The following is a 24,575-nucleotide window of genomic DNA, read 5'->3' as shown; positions in this document are numbered from 1 at the left end:
AAAGACCCCCCACTAGCGGAAACCTAACACACTGTGAGACACGCGCTATGAAAACCCTAAAAAATAATGAGAGCATAATAATAAGGCCGGCTGACAAGGGGGGGGGCATAGTAATTCAAAATATAGAAGATTACGAAGCAGAATCACAGAATATCCTGAGCAACACCGAATACTACCGTGTAACAAAAGATAACCCATTCCCAGACATCATTAAAAGACTAAAAAATCTAGTAAAACATGCCCATGATCAACAGTACATAAATAAAAAAGAAAAAAACTTCCTTATCCCTAAAGCTCCCTCCAACCCATATTTCTACCATCTACCAAAAATACACAAAAACCCAGTGAAACCACCAGGAAGACCAATAGTGTCAAATACAAACTCATCCACAAGCAATATATCTCACTACCTTGATCTTTTCCTCCAACCGTACGTTCGCAATCTAACCAGCTACTTGCATGACTCCAGGCAGCTCATTCAAGAAATAGAAAAAATAAAATGGAAAGACACATATGCCCTATTGACCATGGACGTAACGGCATTATATTCTAATATCGAACACGAACTAGGTATCAAATGTGTGGAAACCACCCTGAGAAACGATAGGACTTTAAAATCACCACAAATCCAATTTTTATTAGACAGTCTACGTTTTGTCTTGGAAAATAATTTTTTCATTTACAATAAGACTACATATCACCAATGCCGGGGTACCGCGATGGGTACGAAGGTAGCACCGTCCTTCGCTAATATCTTCATGGGCCAATTCGAGGACACACATATATACAGGAATACAGTAACACTCAAACACATTGTATATTATAAAAGATATATCGACGATATTTTCATTATCTGGGAAGGAGACGAAGAATCCGCACAAAATTTCTGCAACAATCTAAATAAGACACCTTGGGGAATAACCTTTACGCCTAACTACAACAAAAACACAATAGACTTTTTAGACATCTCCATCACTACCAAAAACAATATCCTGACAACTAAAACGTATTTCAAACAAGTAGACACCAACAGCTACATCCACTACAAGAGTTTCCATCATAAAAAATGGCTCCACAACATCCCTTACAGCCAATATAAGCGGATAAGACAAAATTGCACAGAGGACATCGATTTTATCCAACAGGCAAAAATCATCCAGAAAAGATTCATAGATAAAGGCTACCCGAAAGAAATTATAAAGAATGCCTACCAAAAGAGCAAAAAAACAACACAAATAGAGTGCCTGAAAAACACCAAAAAAGAAGAAAATAACACAAGAACAGAAAAATACCCTAAACACCTTAATTTGATAACACAATATAATACCTCAAATAGGGCCGTCCAAGACATCCTGTCCAAACATTGGCATATTTTAAAAAGTGACCCATACCTTGAAAAATACCTCCCAAAAAAACCTGCTGTGACCTACAGGAGAGCACCGACCATAAAAAATACCCTAGCCCCCAGCAAAAAGAATACAAAAAAACCAATAGAAACTAAAAAAGAGCCAGTAGGCAGTTTCAAATGTGGGACAAAACGGTGCCTCTGCTGTAACACAATCACACACAACAATAAGAGCTTCAGCTCAACAAAAAATGGGGCCACCTTCTCCATAAAACATCACCTAAACTGTAAAAGTAGCTATGTCATATACCTCATAGAATGCAAATGTGGACTTCAATATGTGGGGCGAACAACACAAGAATTACATTGTAGACTTAACCAACACAGACACAACATACAGAAACTCTGCCCCAAACACAGCATCTCACGACACTGCGCCACAACACCAGAAAAAAGCAAACATACATTCAAAATCACACCCATAGACTTCATCCCAGATAACCCTTACAATAGGTTCAGCAGCCTCCAGAGGAGAGAGATCTACTGGATCTACCAATTAGATACACTGACCCCATACGGTCTGAATGAGATAAGTGAGACCATTCTATAATCCCCAAAACATTTTGTGACCCAAAAGAAATAGTACCAAGTATCCACACGCTGTTAAAACCAAAACAACAATAATATTATCATACTAAGGAGATAGAGATGACTATACAGGGAGGAAACACCATCACACTAGGCTCCCATCCTTATATATGTGTGTGTATGTGTGTGTATATGTACGTGTGGGCATATAGATATATATGTACACCATGCGAATGGGTGTGTATGCATCTATACACATACGGATCCTAACCGATCCATATGAATGCTTTTAGAAAAATCCTTTTTACAATGCTGCTGAGTGTAAATGTTTGCGCTTTCCCACATACACTCAGGTTGTTTTCTGTGGGTATAAGTATGCATACATCAGCCTTTTAAGTCTTTTTACATTAGCCTCTTTTAGTTAATTGTCTAGTAATTCAATCCCCTTTTTAACTTTTTTCTATGTATTTAATTATTGATTTATCTATTTATCTATATATATATTCATATGTATACAAAAATTCTCTGTTTACCTCCGATGACAGTGGATGCAGGAACATATAGCAGTCACCTGATTATGTGGGCGGACACAAAAAATCACATGACCGCACACAAAAACCGCCCCCGATAGCATCCAGATACCACATCACAAAGACCAGCCCACTGAGGTCACAAACTGGGCTTGGCCTGCTACAGCATGATCCGATAAAGACCTGATGACAGTGGATGTAGGAGCACACAGCAGTCACCTGACTATGTGGGCGGACAAAGAATCACATGACCGCATGCAAATACCGCCCCCGATAGCATCCAGATACCACTTTGAAAGACCAACCCACTGAGGTCATCAAATGGGCTTGGCCTGCTATAGCATGATCCAATAAAGACCAACCTAGGACCTAGGAGCCACGACATCATCCAACGACCGGCCCACTTACACCAGCGATAGGCTGGAGACAAATACGTCAGCCGAGCATTACTCCTCCCCGCATGTGATAGATATGCCGCACTGCAATACCGGCCCACTGACATCATAGAGGGGCGTTCCCCTGCTGCGTCACCCAGATGCCGCCCCCAGAATAAGGCCATACAGACACTGCACAAACGAGCATAATCACCGCCCATACCACGCCCACAGGACGTCACAAGCCAACCTGAAAAACAATATGATTGGCCACTGAACACTGGGGGAGTGTCTGGTATCCTAGCAACAGGGAAAACACTCACGCCCCCAGCCCCCTCTCTCCACCCATGTGATCTGCACACATTGCGCCCAAACGAAGTAGATAAAAACAACTGGAAACATTGTATTTTTAATGTAATAAGATTTATTGTCCTGAGGAAGGGGGATGTTTTGCCCCCGAAACGCGTAGACTTACTTTACTATTAATAAAAAGATTACCTTTATTGGTACCTTCTGAGCACCGAGTCCTTACTGCACCAGCGCCACCGAGAATGGTCCGATTTTTTCTTTACTTCTCTACATACAATTTATCCTGACAACCGCAACCACGGCAAGGGATACAGACCAGGGGCAGCAGACGCAGTCTTCTCTTCTCCGTAAACTGGACGGATAAATCCAGACAAGCATTTCGGAGGCGTTGTGACCTTTCACAACCCCTTCTGGTAAGCATAATCAGTAGCTTTTTTGTGCCTATACACTGTGCTGTAAGGTTCCACACAGGAGGCGCTGCCTCCTCTCTTTCTTTTTCCTTCTATGAGAATATTTTCTCGTCACAAATAGAGATGTCCCGAACTATTCGCCGGCGAACAGTTCCCGGCGAACATCGCTTGTTCGAGTTCGCCGTGGCGGGTGAACATATGCGATGTTCGGTCCGCCCCCTATACGTCATCATTGAGCAAACTTTGACCCTGTACCTCACAGTCAGCAGACACATTCCAGCCAATCAGCAGCATACCCTCCCTCCCAGACCTTCCCACCTCCTATCAAAAAGCAAGGACAGCATCCATCTTAGATTCATTCAATAGCTAGGCCAGTGTATTCAGTGTCCACTACAGTTCTCAAAGACTCATCTGATCTGCTGTAAGGACAGCGTCCTGACAGCACCCCAAAAAGCCCTTTTTAGGGCTAGTACATCAGTCTGCTTTTTCTTTTTTTTCCTCTGTAATCTAATTGCAGTTGCCTGCCAGCGTGTGTGTCAGGCCCACAGCGTGTACTGTGCCCACTACTGCCAGTGCCCAGTGCCACCACTCATATCTGGTGTCACAGTAGCTTGCATTTTAAAAAAAACAACAATTTTTCCACTGTAATCTAATCGCAGTTGCCTGCAAGCATGTGTGTCAGGCTTACAGCGTGTACTGTGGCCACTACTGCCAGTGCCCAGTGCCACCACTCATATCTGATGTCACAGTAGCTTGCATTAAAAAATAAAAATAAAAATTCACTGTAATATAATTGCAGTTGCCTGCAAACGTGTGTGTCAGGCCCACAGCGTGTACTGTGCCCACTACTGCCAGTGCCCAGTGCCACCACTCATATCTGGTGTCACAGTAGCTTGCATTTAAAAAAACAACAACTATTTTTTCACTGTAATATAATTACAGTTGCCTGCAAGCATGTGTGTCAGGCCTACAGCGTGTACTGTGCCCACTACTGCCAGTGCCCAGTTGCACCACTCATATCTGGTGTCACAGTAGCTTGCATTTAAAAAAAATATATAAAATTTCACTGTAATATAATTGCAGTTGCCTGCAAGCGTGTGTGTCAGGCCTACAGCGTTTACTGTGCCCACTACTGCCAGTGCCCAGTTGCACCACTCATATCTGGTGTCACAGTAGCTTGCATTTAAAAAAATAAAACAAAATTTTCATTGTAATATAATTGCAGTTGCCTGCAAGCGTGTGTGTCAGGCCCACAGGGTGTACTGTGCCCACTACTGCCAGTGCCCAGTTGCACCACTCATATCTGGTGTCACAGTAGCTTGCATTTAAAAATAAAAAACCATTTTTTCACTGTAATATAATTGCAGTTGCCTGCAAGCGTGTGTGTCAGGCCTACAGCATGTACTGTGCCCACTACTGCCAGTGCCCAGTTGAACCACTCATATCTGGTGTCACAGTAGCTTGCATTTAAAAATAAAAAACAATTTTTTTACTGTAATATAATTTCAGTTGCCTGCAAGCGTGTGTGTCAGGCCTCCAGCGTGTACTGTGCCCACTACTGCCAGTGCCCAGTTGAACCACTCATATCTGGTTTCACAGTAGCTTGCATTTAAAAATAAAAAACAATTTTTTTTACTGTAATATAATTTCAGTTGCCTGCAAGCGTGTGTGTCAGGCCTCCAGCGTGTACTGTGCCCACTACTGCCAGTGCCCAGTTGCACCACTCATATCTGGTGTCACAGTAGCTTGTACGCATAGTACAACTAATCGGAAAAAAAATGACAGGCAGAGGCAGGCCACCCCGCAGAGGCCGTCGTGGTAGTGGTGCTGTGATTTCCTTTGGCCCTAGAATAATGCCCAGTGTTCAGAGGCCACGTACCCTGAACTCTAAAAGTTCTGAGGACTTAGTTGACTGGCTTACACAGGACAACCAATCTTCTACAGCTTCCGCTCGGAACCTTGACGCACCATCCTCCTCCAGCTCAGCTTCGGGCACCTCTCAAGTTACCACTCGCCCGCCCGCCGCCACCACCAACACTAGCACCACAGCCGCTTCACTTGATCTGTCAGAAAAGTTATTTACACATCAGTTGGAAGAAATGAGTGATGCGCAACCATTATTGCCAGAGGATGTAGATAACAGGGATATGTCTCAGTCAGGCAGCATTACACACATGGACGTACGGTGTGATGATGATGATGATGTTGTACCCGCTGCTGCTTCCTTTGCTGAGTTGTCAGATACAAGTGAAGCGGTTGATGATGACGATGTGTCCGTGGATGTCACGTGGGTGCCCGCTCGAAGAGAATAAGAACAGGGGGAAAGTTCATATGGGGAGACAGAGAGGATGAGGAGACGAGTTGGAAGCAGGGGGAGGTCGTCGCAAGGAGCTAGTGGCACAGTCAGACAGCATGTATCGGCACCCGGGGTCAGCCAGACAGCATGCCAATGAACGCATGCTGTTGCCACCACCAGAATGCCGTCATTGCAAAGCTCAGCAGTGTGGCATTTTTTTTGTGTGTCTGCCTCTTATAACAGCGATACCATTTGCAACCTGTGCCAAAAGAAACTGAGTCGTGGGAAGTCCAACACCCACCAAGGTACAACTGCTTTGCGAAGGCACTTGATCTCACATCACAAACGCCTATGGGATCAACACATGATGATTACAAGCAGCACACAATCTCAAAGCCACCATTCTCCTCCTGGTCCAGCATCTTCAGCCACGTCAACCACTGCTGTCCTCCTTGCCCCCTCTCAAACATCCGCCACTCGGCCTCTCACCTTCAGCAGTTCCTGCTCATCTGCCCACAGTCAAGTGTCTGTCAAGGACATGTTTGAGCGTAAGAAGCCAATGTCACAAAGTCACCCCCTTGCCCGGCGTCTGACAGCTGGCTTGTCGGAACTCTTAGCCCGCCAGCTTTTACCATACAAGCTGGTGGAGTCTGAGGCCTTCAAAAAATTTGTAGCTATTGGGACACCGCAGTGGAAGGTACCCACCCGAAATTTCTTTTCACAAAAGGCAATCCCCAACCTGTACTCTATTGTGGAAAAGGGAGTCATGGCATGTCTGGCACACAGTGTTGGGGCAAGGGTACATCTGACCACTGATACCTGGTCTGCAAAGCACGGTCAGGGCAGGTATATCACGTACACTGTGCATTGGGTAAACCTGCTGACGGCTGCCAAGCATGGAATGCGTGGCTCTGCAAAGGAGTTGGTGACACCGCCACGACTTACAGGCAGGCCTGCTGCCACCTCCTCTACTCCTCCTACTCCATCCTCTTCGCTAACCTCCTCGGCTGAGTCCTCTTCTGCTGCTGCGTCTTGCTCCACATCAACTGCACCCCCCCAGCTCCCCAGGGGCTATTCCACATCCCGGATACGACAGTGTCACGCCGTCTTGGGGTTGACTTGCCTGAAAGCAGAGAGTCACACTGGATCAGCACTCCTGTCCGCCCTGAACGCACAGGTGGATCAGTGGCTGACTCCGCACCAACTGGAGATCTGCAAAGTGGTGTGTGACAACGGAAGCAATTTGTTGGCGGCATTGAATTTGGGCAAGTTGACACATGTGCCGTGCATAACACATGTGTTGAATCTGATTGTACAATGCTTTGTGCATAAGTACCCAGGCTTACAGGACGTCCTCAAGTAGGCCAGAAAGGTGTGTGTCCATTTCAGGCGTTCCTACACGGCCATGGCGCACTTTTCAGATATTCAGCGGCGAAACAACATGCCAGTGAGGCGCTTGATTTGCGACAGCCCGACACGTTGGAATTCAACACTCCTAATGTTTGACCGCCTGCTCCAACAAGAAAAAGCCATCAACAAGTATTTGTATGACCGGGGTGCTAGGAAGCCTCTGCGGAGCTGGGTATTTTTTTGCCACGTTACTAGACGCTCATGCGCAATGCCTGTAGGCTCATGCGTCCTTTTGAGGAGGTAACAAACCTAGTCAGTCGCACCGAAGGCACCATCAGCGACATCATCCCATTTGTTTTCTTCCTGGAGCGTGCCCTGTGAAGAGTGTTGGATCAGGCCGTAGATGAGCGTGAAGAGGAAGAGTTGTGGTCACCATCACCACCAGAAACAGCCTTATCAGCATTGCTTGCTGGACCTGCGGCAACGCTGGAAGAGGAGTCTGAGGAAGAGGAGTCAGAGGAGGAATGTGGCTTTGAGGAGGAGGAAGACCAACCACAGCAGGCATCCCAGGGTGCTCGTTGTCACCTATCTGGTACACGTGGTGTTGTACGTGCCTGGGGGGAAGAACAGACCTTCAATGAGATCAGTGAGGACGAGGAGCGGGACATGAGTAGCTCGGCATCCAACCTTGTGCAAATGGGGTCTTTCATGCTGTGATGCCTGTTGAGGGACCCTCGTACAAAAAGGCTGAAGGAGAATGACCTGTACTGGGTGGCCACGCTACTAGACCCCCGGTATAAGCAGAAAGTGGCTGAAATGTTACCGAATTACCGGAAGTCGGAAAGGATGCAGCAGTTCCAAAACAAGTTAAAAAGTATGCTTTACACAGCGTATAAGGGTGATGTCACAGCACAACGGGAATCTAACAGGGGAAGAGGTGAAAGTAATCCTCCTACCACGACCACACCGGCAAGGACAGGATGCTTTACAGACGTGTTGTTGATGGAGGACATACAGAGCTTTTTAAGTCCTATGCATTGCCACAGCCCTTCGGGGTCCACCCTTAGAGAACGACTCGACCGACAGGTAGCAGACTACCTCGCATTAACTGCAGATATGGACACTCTGAGGAGCGATGAACACCTTGACTACTGGGTGTGCAGGCTTGACCTGTGGCCTGAGCTATCCCAATTTGCGATAGAACTTCTGGCCTGCCCCGCTTCAAGTATCCTGTCAGAAAGGACATTCAGCGCAGCAGGAAGTATTGTCACTGAGAAGAGAAGTCGCCTAGGTCAAAAAAGTCTAGATTACCTCACCTTTATTAAGATGAATGAGGCATGGATCCCGAAGGGACTGACAGTGGGGGATGCATTTGACTGAAAAAGGCCTGATGAGATGCCATGGGCTATAAAATGGTGTATTTAATCTCTGCATGCCGGATGACTTGCGTGACTTCTCCGCCACCAACTAGGGTTCAAGCCGCAATGTTTTAGTGCACTTTCTGCCTGGAAAACATAAATTTTTCCGGCCGCAACAATACCTAATTTTTCAGGCATGTGTACATGCCTAATTTTTCTGGCCTCTGGTGCTGCACTGTGGCTGCAAAAACAAAACAAAAAAAAAGGCACATACATGTGTAAATTCCCCTTCGTGATCGTTACCTTGTTGTGGTAGAGGAGCTTGTGTATCACAATGAAGCGATCACCTCTATGAGTGTGTTGGCAATGGCAATGTCGGCACACCCCAGATGAGATAAGGTCGTTGCTTTATTGTGTACAGACCAAAAGCGATCGGCTGGATAATTTTGCATAGAAAAAACATTAATTTTCTTTGTGATCATCTAAGGTGATCATTAAACCCTACTAGGCCAACAATGGGCCCACACTGCAGAATCATTGTTTTCTGGGTCACTTAACTGTCTCTGAACTACCTCAGCATGACCATAGGCTTTGAAAAACTGCCATCGACTGCAATCTCCCAAACGTGCGCACGAGCACAGTCATCACTACACCAAGATTGACGCATAGAGGAATAAAATTTATGTCATGAGTGTGTCAACTATTGACAACTCTTTGCGGTTGTCTAAACTCTATTCCATACACATCCCCTGATAGGGGACGTAACAGGGATTAAACTGATAGGAATAGTACTACTTAACATGCCACTCATATTGGGATTGCACAGTACATTGCACGGCGCACGCGCAGTGCCCCAAATTGGAAGTAAGAGGACCGACCAAGCATCTTTTTCCATCTCCCGGTTCCTAAAATCTATTCCATACACTGGCCCCTGATAGGGGACGTAACAGGGGTTAAACTGATAGGAATAGTACTACTTAACATACCACTATCTGGTAGCACAGTAAATTGCACGGCGCACGCACAGTGCCCCAAATTGGAAGTAAGAGGACCGACCAAGCATCTTTTTCCATCTCCCGGTTCCTAAAATCTATTCCATACACTGGCCCCTGATAGGGGACGTAACAGGGGTTAAACTGATAGGAATAGTACTACTTAACATACCACTATCTGGTAGCACAGGAAATTGCACGGCGCACGCATAGTGCCCCAAATTGGAAGTAAGAGGACCGACCAAGCATCTTTTTCCATCTCCCGTTTCCTAAAATCTATTCCATACACCACACCGGCCCCTGATAGGGGACAAAACAGAGATTAAACTGGTAAGAACAGATTTTTTTAATTAAAAAAAAAGAGGACAGCCTCTGCGGAGCTGGGTATTTTTTGGCCACGTTACTGAACGCTCATGCACAATGGCTGTAGGCTCATGCGTCCTTTTGCGGAGGTGACAAACCTGGTCAGTCAAACCCAAGGCAACATCATCGACCTCATCCCATATGCGTTTTTTCTGGAGTGTGACCTGCGAAGAGTGCTGGATCAGGCCGTAGATGAGCATGAAGAGGAAGAGTTGTGGTCACCATCACCACCAGAAGCAGCCTTGTCGTTCTCGATTGCTGGACCTGCGGCAACGCTGAGAGAGGAGTCTGAAGAAGAGGAGTCAGAGGAGGAAGGTGGCTTTGAGGAGGTGGAAGACCAACCACAGCAGGCGTCCCAGGGGGCTTGTTGTCACCTTTCGGGGACCCTTGGTGTTGTACGTGGCTGGGTGGAGGAAGAGACCTTCAATGACGTCAGTGAGGACAAGGAACGGGACATGGCTAGCTTGGTATCCAACCTTGTGCAAATAGGGAGTTTGCGGTTGTGCAAATTGACTGTTTGCGGTTGTTTGCGGTGAGTTAAACGGGGAGTTTGGTCTGTCATAGTTTGGTCTGTCACTGTGAAGTGGGCGTAACCCTTACATACCTGATGTTTTAAAGCACGTTATTCCAAACAATTTAGGAATGTTAGGTGATTTATGCCCTTTATGGATTAAAGCCCGACTCTACGTCAACTACGTAATTTTCCATGGGAGTTTTGCCATGGGTCCCCCTCCGGCATGCCACAGTCCAGGTGTTAGTCCCCTTGAAACAACTTTTCCAACTTTTCCATCACTATTGTTGCCAGAAAGAGTACCTGTGGGTTTTAAAATTCGCCTGCCTATTGAAGTCTATGGCGGTTCGCCCGGTTCGCCCGTTCGCGAACATTTGCGGAAATTCATGCTCGCCATTCGGAAAAATTCACAGTGGTAAAATTGAGCTAAAAAATGTATTAATTTTTTTTTTTTAAATGCCAAATTTACAAAAAAATTTGAAAAATTTGCACATTTCCAAATTTCTGTTTCTCTACTTTTATGATAGATAATAATACCTCCAAAAATAGTTATTACTTTACATTTCCCATATGTCTACTTCATTTTTTGATCATTTTGTGAATGCCATTTTATTTTTTGGGGACGTTAGAAGGCTTAGAAGTTTAGAAGCAAATCTTGAAATTTTTCAGAAAATTTCCAAAACCCACTTTTTAAGGACCAATTAAGGTCTGAAGTCACTTTGTGAGTCTTAAATAATAGAAACCACTCAAAAATTACCCCATTGTATAAACTACACCCCTCAAGGTATTCAAAACTGATTTTATAAACTTTGTTTACCCTTTAGGTGTTCCACAAGAATTAATGGAAAATGAGATGAAATTTCAGAATTTCACTTTTTTGGCACATTTTCCATTTTAATCAATTTTTTTCCACAAACAAAGCAAGGGTTAGCAGCCAAGCAAAACTCAATATTTATTGCCCTGATTCTGTAGTTTACAGAAACACCACATATGTGGTCGTAAACTGCTGTACAGGCATACGGCATTGCATAGAAAGAAAGGAACGCCATATGGTTTTTGGAAAGCAGACTTCACTGGGATAATTTTAAGCTGCCATATCGCATTTGAAGACCCTGTGATGCATTCCTAGAGTATAAACTCCAAAAAAGTGACCCCAGTTTAGAAATGACACCCCTCAAGGTATACAAAACTGATTTTACAAACTTTGTTAACCCTTTAGGTGTTCCACAAAAATTTATGGAAAATAGAGTTTAAATTTCAGAATGTAACTTTTTTGGCAGATTTTCCATTTTAATCCATTTTTCCAGTTACAAAGCAATGGTTAACAGCCAAACAAAACTCAATATTTATGGCCCTGATTCTGTAATTTACAGAAACACCCCATATGTGGTTGTAAAACTGCTGTAGTGGCACACAGCATTGCGCAGAAGGAAAGGAATGCCATATGGTTTTTGGAAGGCAGATTTTGCTGGACTGTTTTTTTTTTTTTTTTTTTTATAAATTTTTTATTAATGAATAAAAAATGGACACATGCATTGCATTTGTAACAAAAGCCATACAAGAACAAGTACAAGGTGTAATTAGATGTTGCATCAAGTCGATTATAGTCAAACAGTTGATGGACATAATAATAATTGATAAGTAATTGATAAGTAACAGCTCTATTTAAAGTTTCTATATGTCTCCCAATCATTCCAGTTACTTTTGAACTTAGGATAGGATCTATTTTCCCAGGCAGCTATCTCTTCAAACCGGTAGATAGTATCCACTTTATTGATCCATAGGTCGTCTGGGGGAATATCTGGTGAAAGCCAAAACCGCGGTACCAATAGTCTTGCTGCCATTATTAGTTTATTGAATAGGAAAGGGATCTTAGTACGTGTATTGCCTGTAGGACAACCCAGAAGGGCTAATTGGGGAGATAATGGGACTTTTGATTTACAGATTGTGTTGCTCTTTGAGAATATCTTTTCCCACCAGTTATGGATAAGTGGGCATGTCCACCAAATGTGGTAAAAGGTTCCCCTTTCTTGATTGCAGCGCCAACAGTTATCCGTGTTTCCCTCTCCATATTTACATGTTGTGTCAGGAGTCTTATACCACCTTTTAAGACCTTGTAGCCATTTTCTTGAATCCTCACACAGCGAGAAGAAGTGTGGGGAGTCATGAGTATTCGGGATTGTTCACTAGTGGAGAAATTATAGTCAAAGTCTCTCTCCCAAAGATATATGCCGGTTTAGGTGGCAAGGTCGGTGAGTTGAGTTTTTTGTATATTTGCGAAATAGGCTTCATTGGGGGAGATTGGTTCTGAATCAGATGTTCAAACCACGCGAGAGGTCAAATTAGTGTGTGGTAAGGTATGAATTTGATGATATGTTTCCTTAAAAAGGAGACGATGAGAGGGTTGGCTTTAGGGGTGTGTATTGCCGATAAGAAGGCCTCACCCTCTAGCAAGTTCCCCGTTTTACCCCGTTTCAGTAAATAGCGAAATGATGGGGGTTACTGAAAGGCGAAGGGATGAGGGTATGTGTTGTTTCAGTTCTCCAGAGGCAAAGTCTAGTACATCCCTGATCTGTACAATAGGTGAAGGAGTGGGAATACCCAGATTAGAATCTTGGAACCATTTCCATGCTTCCAAGGTTGCCTTGACAGTGGGGTTAGCATTTAGGTCTTTGATGGGGAAGCTAGGAGTGTCTACTAAGAGACCTCTAAATGAGTACCCCGATTGAGAGGTTTCCATACCCACCCATGATTTGTGGGGTGATTGTCTGAACCATTCCAGGACTCTTGTCAGGAGGATAGCTCTATTGTACAGAAGCGGGTATGGAAGGCCAATCCCCCAAAAGTTCTATGTCTCTGGAGGACTGACAGGGAAATCCTTGATTTCTTCTTATCCCAGATAAAGGATCTAATTGATTTAGAAAGAGTGATGTAGTAATTTTTCGGAATGGGAATAGGAAGGACCTGTTGAAGATAATAGAGCCTGGAAAGGACTAGGGACATGTCCATGTTTTTGCGACCAAACCAAAATAGTGATGGTGAATGTAATTTGAATGTAATTCTTTGGGGATGATAGTTATGTGTGCCTTAGTCATGTCTGGGGATAGGGGAATACCCTTTAATGACAAGTTGCATATTGTTAGGAGATGAGGGACCAGAATTCTACTGAAGGTGCGATAGTAGAGGGCAAGGAAACCGTCTGGGCCGGGGGCTTTGCTCTTAGGGAGATTTTTTATAGCTAAGAACAGTTCTTCAGGTGTGAATGGGGAGCTTAGTATTTCCTTTTGAGAATCGTCAAGCTTGGGGAGAGGGATTTGTTCAAAAAACTGTTTTATTGGATGAGAAGTTGACGGGGAGTCTATATCGCATTTTGTTTGGGGGATGTTATATTGGGTTTGGTAATATTCGTGGAACTGTTGAGCTATTTCTTAAGTAGTTATGACATGGACACCGTTAGGCTTGGTAATCTTATTGATATAATTATGGGCTCTTCTCTTTTTCATCCTATTCATCATGAATTTAGATGTTTTGTCTCCGTGAGCGAAGAATTTATATTGTGAATGCAAGTAGAACTTGGCTAATTGCGTGTTGAGATAATTTTTTAGTTCTGCTCTAAGTTCACTGAGCCTGGATAATTGGGTTTCCTGGAGGGATTTTTTGTGGAGGGTTTCTATTTTGAGGATTTCCAACAAAAGGTAATCCATATGTGCTTTCCTTTTTTTTTCTAAGTATTGACCCAGCTCTAATAAACTGACCTCTCATGTAGGCTTTATGGGTATCCCAAATCACATGAGGGGAAGTTTCTGGGAGGGCATTTAAGGTGAAAAACTCCTGCATGGAATTCTGTATATCTTGAATCTGCTCCTTAGAGGATAAAAGTTGTTCATTAAGCCTCCAATTGAAGGTTCTTGGGGATATGTGTGGAGTGGAGATAGAGACCATGACTGGGGAGTGGTCTGATAAGTGGATTGAGTCAATACAAGCGTGCATAGGTGGAGATGTTCTTTGGATATCATGATATGATCCAGTCTGTGATATGAGCCATGGACGTATGAAAAAATTGTGTAATCCTTAGATTCTGGATTAAGGGTTCTCCAGACGTCTATGAGGTGCTGACTATGGAGCTGTTTTTTAATGGCATGTAATGCCTTGTGGGAAAGGGCAGATTTATGGGAGGTGGAATCGTTCCAAGGATCTAGGGTCAGGTTAAAGTCTCCACCCATAATGACTATGCCTTCTTTAAAGGTATCTATTATTGCGGTGAAATTTTCAAACCAATTTCGTTGGTTAGTGTTTGGGGCGTAAATATTAATAAGTGTGTAGACTTGGTTTGAGATGCAACCCTTAATAAGAATATAGAGTCCCTCTGGGTCTTGTATATGGGAGCAGTACTGGAAAGACACATCACCCCTAAAACCCACACTAACTCCTCTAGAGGGTGAAGAATTTGAACCACAATGAAACCATAGTGGATATTTGGAATGGGATAGGTTCGGGTAGTGGTTAAATTTAAAATGTGTTTCCTGTAGCATCAGGATTGAACAGTCATTCTATTTGAGGAATGAGAGAATCTGGCACCTTTTTGAGGGTGCGTTGAAGCCTTTTACATTATAAGAGACTATAGTTAAGTCGGCCATCTCAATCACGTATCAGTGGATCTTCTGAGTCTATTACTAAAATATGGTGCTCTAGGGGTCAAGGGATATAGATATTCCCTCCAGGGACCACTCCCATCCTTATCAATTATAGTCCTAGACTGGTACATTTCAGTGTTGGTATCTGCGAGACATCTACTTGTACTAAAAACATGGTTAAACAATTGTAACTGGTAACAACAACACCACATTTTGTTTTGCATTACATTCACCATAAGGACAAAGTGGTGAAGGACAGATTAGGAAAAAATAATAGTGTGAAGTACACTAGGTGATTAAGTAGGTAGTAAGTAAGTAGGGGGGGGGGGGGAAAGATCTGTTTCAGTGCCCTTATTTCAAGATATTGGTCTAGCTAGACCAGAGGGAGGAAAATGTCGGCAGAAATAAAGGAGAGAGATGAGGGATAATAAATCTAAGAGGAGTGAGGAGGAGATATAGCAATAGATGAGAGTCACTGAGGTAATACGTGACCGCATATTCATCTGTATGTTAAGATTTCCCTCTCCTAGTGGTAGCCTTTTTGGGGATAGTTTTCTGGTTTCCTCTTCTGGCTCTTTGCTGTTTGGGAGTGAGCTGTTTATCCCAGGATTCAGTAGGAGGAAGGGCTGGTAGTCCGATTAGGTCTTGAACCGGGTCCCAGTCCTGGATATCAAGTGGGACGATGTTCAGGTGCTCATAGACTGGTTCCAAATCGAGATGAGAAGAAATGGACATCCTGCGGCCTTCAAATGCAAACGTGAGGCCAAAGGGAAATGTCCATCTGTAAGGAATGTTCCTTCCCCTGAGCCAATCTGTCAACAGCTTTAGAGCTCTTCTTTTCCTGAGGGTGGATTGTGCGAGGTCTTGGAAGACCAGGATATCATGACCATCCCACTGCACAGCTTGGATATCTCTGGCTTTGGTAAGGACGGCTTCTTTCACTGGAAAACTTAGAAATTTGCAAATGACATCTCTGGGCGGTGCTGAGGGAGCAGGCTTAGGTTTCAGGGCTCTGTTGGGCTCTTTCTAGCAAGATTTCATGTGCCGAATCAGGGCCCAAGAGGGATAAGCAAATTTGCACAATTGTATTGGGGATATCTCCCTGAGCAACCGTTTCCGGTATTTCTCTGAAGCGGAGGTTATTGCGACGACCCCTGTTTTCCTGGTCTTTTATCGCATTGTATTAAGAATTCAGGTTTAGTTGGACTGCTTGTAACTTTTGTGCGAATGCTGATTGCTGCTCTATCAGGGTGACTTGTGTGTCTTCCAGCACCTCTACTGTGCGTCCTATATGGCGGACATCTTGTTTGATAGTGCCTATATCAGCACTGAGCGGTTCTAAGGCCGCAGCTCGTGAGGATGTCAGGGTATCAGATTCCTCCTCACCTCCCTGTGCGCCGAGAGAAAATTCTCCATGTTTTCAGCTGGCTGCATGTGGAGACGCCGGCGCCATCTTGGCTTCTCTGTTAGCGTAGGTTGAGGCGGCCTTTTTTTATAAATTTATCCATTTCTCCGCTGGTGATGGACGATTTCGGGTGAGTCAAACGAAATAACAAGCTGAAAGGGCACTTTTCAAACTGAGCTCTTGCTTCACACAGCCATTCGGCTCAGTCACAGGCTCCGCCCCCGCTGGACTGGTTTTTTGACACCATGTCCTATTTGAAGCCCACCTGATGCACCCCTAGAGTAGAAACTTCAAAAAAGTGACCCCATTTTGGAAACTATGGGATAAGGTGGCAGTTTTGTTGGTACTATTTTAGGGTACATATGATTTTTGGTTGCTCTATATTACACTTTTTTTGAGGCAAGGTATCAAAAAATTGTTGTTTTTTTGGCACCGTTTTTATTTTTTGTTATTTACAACATTCATATGACAGGTTAGATCATATGGTATTTTTATAGTGTAGGCTGTTTTTTGAAAAAAAAAGGATTTTTTTAGTGCCTCCACATTCTGAAAGCCGTAGTTTTATTTATTTTTTGGGTGACTGTCTTTTGTAGGGGCTCATTTTTTGGGGGATGAGATGACGGTTTGATTAGTACTATTATAGGGTGCAGATAACTTTTTGATCGCTTGCTATTACACTTTTTGTGATGTAAGGTGACAAAAAATAGTTTTTTTGACACAGTTTTTATTTTTTATTTTTTACGGTGTTCACCTGAGGGGTTTGGTCATGTGATATTTTTATAGAGCAGGTTATTATGGATGCAGCGATACCTAATATGTCTGATTTTTTTATTTATGTAAGTTTTACACAATGATATCATTTTTGAAACAAAAAAAAATCATGTTTTAGTGTCTCCATAGTCTGAGAGCCATAGTTTATTCAGTTTTTGGGTGATTGCCTTAGGTAGCGTATAATTTTTGTGGGATGAGATGATGCTTTGATTGGCACTATTTTGGATTGCCTATGACATTTTGATCGCTTTCTATTACACTTTTTGTGATGTAAGGTGACAAAAAATTTATTTTTTGACATTTTTTTTAAAATTTTATGGTGTTCACCTGAGGGGTTAGGTCATGTGATATTTTTATAGAGCAGGTTATTACGGATGCGGTGATACCTAATATGTCTACTTTTTTTATTTATGTAAGTTTTACACAATGATATCATTTTTGAAACAAAAAAATAATGTTTTAGTGTCTCCATAGTCTGAGAGCCATAGTTTTTTCAGTTTTTGGGCGATTGATAGGGTATTTACTGTGTTTACAAAGAGAGTCAGATTGTGTAGGGGCACACACTATTGATAACGAGAATGTTAACACACATTTACAGGAGGAATATAAAGGAAACAACACAAAAAAAGGAAAGAGGAGAAGGAGACTGGAGCTCTGTAGTGTAAACCATATAAATTTGGTGTTGCAACCCATAGTAATCTAAGCGCTCACCAGATTGATAAATAAACAGGCATCTTACATATATAAACATGGAGATCTCAGAGTGATGTTGGTGTCCTACATGTAGTATGAATAATGGCTATTGCTCTGTCTGTGAAGACCCAGGCTATGGTGGCCACAGTGGAAATTCAGAAGAAGAATAAAAAACCATGTTTCACCAATAAACCATTGGCTTCTTCAGATACAAGAGTACCAATGAATACATGGATGTATTTATATGGTCATAAACCAGAACTACAATTAAGGAAATAGTGTTGAGCGCGAATATTCGAATAGCGAATTTTAATCGCGAATATCGGCACTCCGAGAATATGCGAATATTTAGAATATAGTGCTATTTATTCGTAAATTCTAATATTCGTTTTCGTTCTTTTTCCACAGTACACATGATCCCTCCCTGCTTTTAGCTTGTGGGCCAATGAGAAGGCTGCAAGAGCTTAGCAACTTCCCTAGCAACCAATAGGAAAGTTGCCTACCTCTTACTATATAAGAGAACCTCCCCAAAGCCATTTTGTGCTGTTTCATGCAGTTGTGTGTGAGAGAGAGAGAGAGGAGTGTGATCTTTGTGCTGTGCTGAATTCATGTGACTTCTGATACCTCATATATATAATCCAGATAGTGTTAGATAGTACAGGTTAGTGAGTGAATAGTGTAGCTGATAGGTTCCATTGTAGGGTGTTAGGGACATCATATAGTTTGCTCATATATATTATCCAAATAGTTAGTGGTAAATAGTCAGTGTAGGTTAGTGAGTGAATAATGTAGCTGATAGGTTCCAGTGTAGGGTGTTAGGTACATTAGTTAGGTAGCCCCTATATATAATCCAGATAGTTAGTGTTAGATAGTCAGTGTAGGTTAGTTAGTGAATAGTGTAGCTGATAGGGTCCAATGCAGGGTGTAGTGTAGGTTAGATAGAGATATACAGGGTGGCCATTTATATGGATACACCTTAATAAAATGGGAATGGTTGGTGATATTAACTTCCTGTTTGTGGCACATTAGTATATGTGAGGGGGGAAACTTTTCAAGATGAGTGGTGACCATGGTGGCCATTTTGAAGTTGGCCATTTTGAATCCAACTTTTGTTTTTTCAATAGAAGGAGGGTCATGTGACACATCAAACTTATTGGGAATTTCACAAGAAAAACAATGGTGTGCTTGTTTTTAACGTAACTTTATTCTTTCATGAGTTATTTACAAGTTTCTGACCACTTACAAAATGTGTTCAATGTGCTGCCCATTGTGTTGGATTGTCAATGCAACCCTTTTCTCCCACTCTTCACACACTGATAGCAACACCGCAGGAGAAATGCTAGCACAGGCTTCCAGTATCCGTAGTTTCAGGTGCTGCACATCTCGTATCATCTGAAGGCAATCGTCTATGCTGTGAAGATACGAGATGTGTAGCACCTGAAACTACGGATACTGGAAGCCTGTGCTAGCATTTCTCCTGCGGTGTTGCTATCAGTGTGTGAAGAGTGGGAGAAGTGGTCAGAAACTTGTAAATAACTCATGAAAGAATAAAGTTACGTTAAAACCAAGCACACCATTGTTTTTCTTGTGAAATTCCCAATAAGTTTGATGTGTCACATGACCCTCTTCCCATTGAAAAAACAAAAGTTGGATTCAAAATGTCCGACTTCAAAATGGCCGCCATGGTCACCACCCATCTTGAAAAGTTTCCCCCCTCACATATACTAATGTGCCACAAACAGGAAGTTAATATCACCAACCATTCCCATTTTATTAAGGCGTATCCATATAAATGGCCCACCCTGTAGTATAGTGTAGGCTTTTGCTGTTTCGTCTGTGAAAAAAAAAAAAGTTTGTTTCTGTGTTTTAGAGTTAGTGTTTTAGATTTTAGTGTGGGTAGTTATTAGTGTCAGCGTCCTTTGTCTAGGGAAAAAAAAAAGTTTTTTTCTGTGTTTTAGGGTTTTCTGTGGGTAGTGATTAGTGTCACAGTCTTTTGTTTGTGAAGAAGAAAAAAACAGCCCAAAAAAAGGTCTTTTTGTGTGTTTTAGGGTTAGTGCTTTAGGGTTTCGTGTGGGTTGTGATTAGTGTCAGCATCTTTTGTCAGTGAAAAAAAATGTTTTTTTCTGTGTTTTAGGTTTTCGTGTATATTTTACCTTTTTTGACCCATTGTCCCCAACCCAATAAAGTTTGCCCAAATTCCCTCATTATTTCCTTATATATTTTTTTGTATATAAAAACACATCATGAGTGCACGTGGGCGTGCTGGCAGCCGTGTTCGTGGTAGGGGAGTTAGTTCCAGAGCTGGACCACTGCCAGCACGGGGCCACTCCTTTACCGACAGAGGGGCGGGCGTAGGTGGAAGGTCCGCCTCATTCGTGATTTTTTTGAGTGTGGCAGCCACCCCATTTCATCTCAAGACACTGAGGCAGTGGTGTCATTCGTGACACAAGCTAGTAACATGGAGTCCTCTGCCCTGGCTCTGAGCAGCAGGAGCTCTCCGCCTCCTGCAGGACCAGCCCCAAGCCCCCAAGAATCGACCCTAATGCTGTTTGACAGCGACAGTGAAAGGGACATCTTGGAGGTGGTAATGCAGAAGAGGGAGCTAGAGCTTGGTCCGGATGTTCAGGACCTTTTGCAAGGGATGGAGGAGGAGGGGGTACTGCCCATCAGTACCCCAGTTACATCCCTTCCAACTGGTGCAGGTGGTTTCAGCCACAAAACCCCTGCATCTAGTCAGACCCAGGCGTCAGTGAGAGGACAGCAGAGCCAGGTCAGGGGCTCCACGTCTGCTGTTCCCAGCAGTCAACCACTGGTCGACCTTGGGTCTGACATTACAGGGGATGAAGAGGAGGGTGACTTATTTTGGGTGCCACCTCCCTTATCAGGTGACAGCAGCACTTAGGAGGAAGGTAGGCACACGAGGAAAATGGTGCGCCAGGTCACCAGGGAGCCCAGTAGCAGGGGCTCCACTGGTAATGGCAGCAGGAGGCGGTAGCAGCAGCAGCAGGTGCCGCCTCCACCTTTGCGCACAAAGCCCGAACAGGCGCAAGCCAGCACCGCCCTATCTGACAGGAGGTCTGTGCGTAAGTCGCCTGTTTGGGCTTACTTCACCCTGGCAGCAGACGATGTGACAATTGCCATCTGTCAGCTGTTCTATGCCAGGGTGAGGAGAGAGAGATCTTTTGCTCGGCTAGGTACCACTGCCCTTACCCAGAACCTGAGAGTCAACCACTGGCGGGAGTGTGAACAGATGCTGGGTGGTCGCAGCAGCGCCAGTAGCATGGCACAGGTGACAGCAGCTCCTGCCACTGTCCTGCAGCCACCCCACACCCTTCCAACAATGCATTCCTACTCCCCCACTGCTACCGACAGCCAGACCTCTGCCTCCTTTGCACCCTCCTCTATCGCCTCCACTGCCATCCGACACCAGCCGTTGGTTGCCGATGCATTTGAACGCACCGCGTCCTTCGCCCCCGGGGACCGACGCGTGCGTTCACTCAATAGGCTCCAGACAAGGGTTATCGCCCAACATCTTCTGCCCTTCAATATTGTGAACTGCAATCCATTCCGGCAGATGTTGGAGCAGGCCTAACCCAGATGGCGTGTCCCCAGCCGCCATTTCTTTGCCAGGACTGGCGTCCCTGCCCTACACCAGCACATTGTGCAGAATGTATCCTTGTCGCTGGATCACGCTGTCAGCGACCGGTTGCATCTGACAATGGATGCCTGGACCCGCAGACATGGGGAGGGATGATACATCAGTTTTACAGCGCCGGGGAGGGATCATCAGATGCGTCCCCATAGCTACGCAAGTGTGGGGAACATTTGCTGCCAGGCCGTGCTCCAGCTTGTGAGCTTAGGGGAACGTAGACACACTGGAACTGATGTTCTGGCCGCGCTCCAGGCTCAGGTACACAAGTGGCTGACACCCCGAAGGCTCCAGGCAGGTATGGTTGTCTGTGACAACGGCAGCAACCTCCTCGCCGCCCTCAATGCTGGCAGTCTAACACATGTGCCCTGCATGGCACATGTCCTCAACCTTGTGGTACAGAAGTTCCTAAGCACATACCCAAGGTTGAGCGACATTGTGCAATGTGTACGTAGGATTGCCAGCCACTTTCGACACTCCCCAACTGCCATCTCACAGGCTGATTGTTGACAGCATGACATTGTGGAACTCCACCCTACACATGCTGGATAGGTTGTGGGAGCAGCGATGGGCGGTGAAAAAATACCTGCTGGACCAAGGCACTTCCGGGCCATCACACCCACTCCCCTACATCACCAATGCGGAGTGGGGGCAGATACACCAGGTCTGCCACGTGTTGGCCCCATTCGAGCAGGCAACCAAGATGGTAAGCAGGTAGCATGTCGGCCTCAATGACGTGCTCCCCATAGTGTTCTCGCTGTACAGGACACTAGATCGCCTGGAGTAAGGAGAGGCAACAATGCTCCACCAAGACCAGGCCCAGGCCGAGGAGAAGGAGGAAGAATTTGTTGAAGAGTTTGCCGACGTCCAGGAGTCTGGGCCTGGTCAGGAGGGAGAGCTGGTGCTGGGGGCACCATTAGTCCGGGGGTGGGGCGGCTCCCACAGTCAGCAGCAGCAGGACCAAGATGTCATGGTCCCGGGCAGCCAAGAGCCACGGCAGGCTGTCTTCTTCCCCATGGCTGCCCACGTGCTGCGATGCCTCAGGAGGGACCCCCGGATCAAGAAAATTAAGGAGAGGGATGATTTTTGGTTGGCCACCCTTTTAGACCCTCGCTACAAGAGGAAACTGTAGCAGTTCATCCCAGTCAGCCGGAGGGATGCCCATATGAATAACCTGCGGGAATGTCTGATCCTCCAGCTGGAGCAGGCAAACCCTCAGCTCTCATGCTCCAGTTCTTCCCGCCCATCTCACTCAGCAGGAGGCTGGCCTAAGTAGCTCCAGCCAAGTAGGTGATCTAATGGTTGAGATGAGGTTGTTCTACCAGTCTGCGCGATCCAGTAGCAGCAGCAGTAGTCACCACCAGTGGCTGGCCTGCATGGTGGCAGACTACATGGGGTTCGTCAGTGCTTCCGACAGCATGAGCACTGACGACTCCATAGAGTACTGGGTTGCCAGGCTGGACACCTGCCGCGAGCTTGCTCAGAATGCGCTGGAAGTACTGTCTTGCCCCCCCCCTCCAGCGTACTGTCTGAGCGGACATTCAGCTCTGCAGGTGGGGTGGTCACCGACAAGCGGACCGATCTGTCCACTGACTCCGTGGACAGACTGACATTTATCAAAATGAACGAGTCCTGGATCGTCAGCGACTTCTTGGCCCCAGCCGTCGGTTCCGAGCGCTGAAGGGTCCCTTGTCAATCCCTCTCCTTGGCTCTCCCTCCCAAACATTGCTGTTTTTTAACTTATATATATTTTTCTTGATTAATTTGTTTATTAATTTATATATTTATTTATTTATGGATGAATTTTTTATTTATTTATAACTTTTTTTTATAGTGTTTATTTATAGAAAACATTTAAAAATTTTAAAATAACTTCTCAAATCCCAAAGGACAACAAGTCCGAAATCCAGTACTCATACAAAGATCTCTGATCGGGAAATACATCAGAGTAAGTCGATGACATTGTGTTGCCAAACAAATGAGCAGTCGAGTAATACATCATGGCATATTTACGAGTACAGGACCAAACAACCATCCACACACACATTTATACAACCTGGAGTCCCGGAATCTTGCACATAAGATCAGATAGTACCCTGTGCACATAACCAAAGTCCCCAAATCTGATCGAACCTATCAGGAGTCCCCCTCGCTGCAAAAGTGAGTTTGTACATCTGCAGGTCAGCGTTTATCAGTTGGATCCAAGAACCAAGGGTAGGGGTCTTTGGTGGTTTTCAATGCAAAAGGATTGTTTTCCTCCCATAAGTAAACGGAGCAACTTCCTTCCATATTTGGTAGTAACTATTTATGACACCAATCCCAACAGACAGACTGTAGGAGAGAGTATACCCGGGAACCCCAGCTTTGAGGAGATAAAATCACAAATCTCACCCTAGTACCGCTGCACAGCAGGACAAGACCATACCATAAGATAAGCCTACGCATATGATGCAGACGCACCGGAGAATTTATTTTTAACTTTATTTATATATTTCTATATTGATGAATTTGTTTATGTATTTATTGATGCATTTATTTATGTATTTATTTATTTATGGATGCATTTTTATATATTTATATATTTATTGATGACTTTATTTATATATTTCTCTATTGTTGAATTTCTTTATGTTTTTTTGGGCAAACATTTTTTTTTCCAATCTATGAGTTTATATATATATTTTTTTTTCATTAATCTATTAAACCTAGTAATGATTTATTCATTAATTTAACTAATTTTTGAAAAAAAAAATATATATACTACACATTAAGCCCGTTAGAATAATGGGCACTAGAACAGTAGTGCATAAACATTAGTAGGAACAGTAGATCCTAAATGTCAAGGGAACCTGACCACATTGGCTTTTTGTGTCGAATAACTCGATTAAATTGATTAATCGTTTCAGCCCTAGTATAGTGTAACCCTTAGTCCTCTGTGTGATCTCTGGACAATGTCCTCCATACATAAACCATACTGGAAAATAGACCTCTCAGATA

The sequence above is a fragment of the Bufo bufo genome, chromosome 1 (genome assembly GCF_905171765.1).
Source record: "Bufo bufo chromosome 1, aBufBuf1.1, whole genome shotgun sequence".
Classification (NCBI taxonomy): domain Eukaryota; kingdom Metazoa; phylum Chordata; class Amphibia; order Anura; family Bufonidae; genus Bufo; species Bufo bufo.
Note: the sequence above shows the minus strand (reverse complement) of the source record.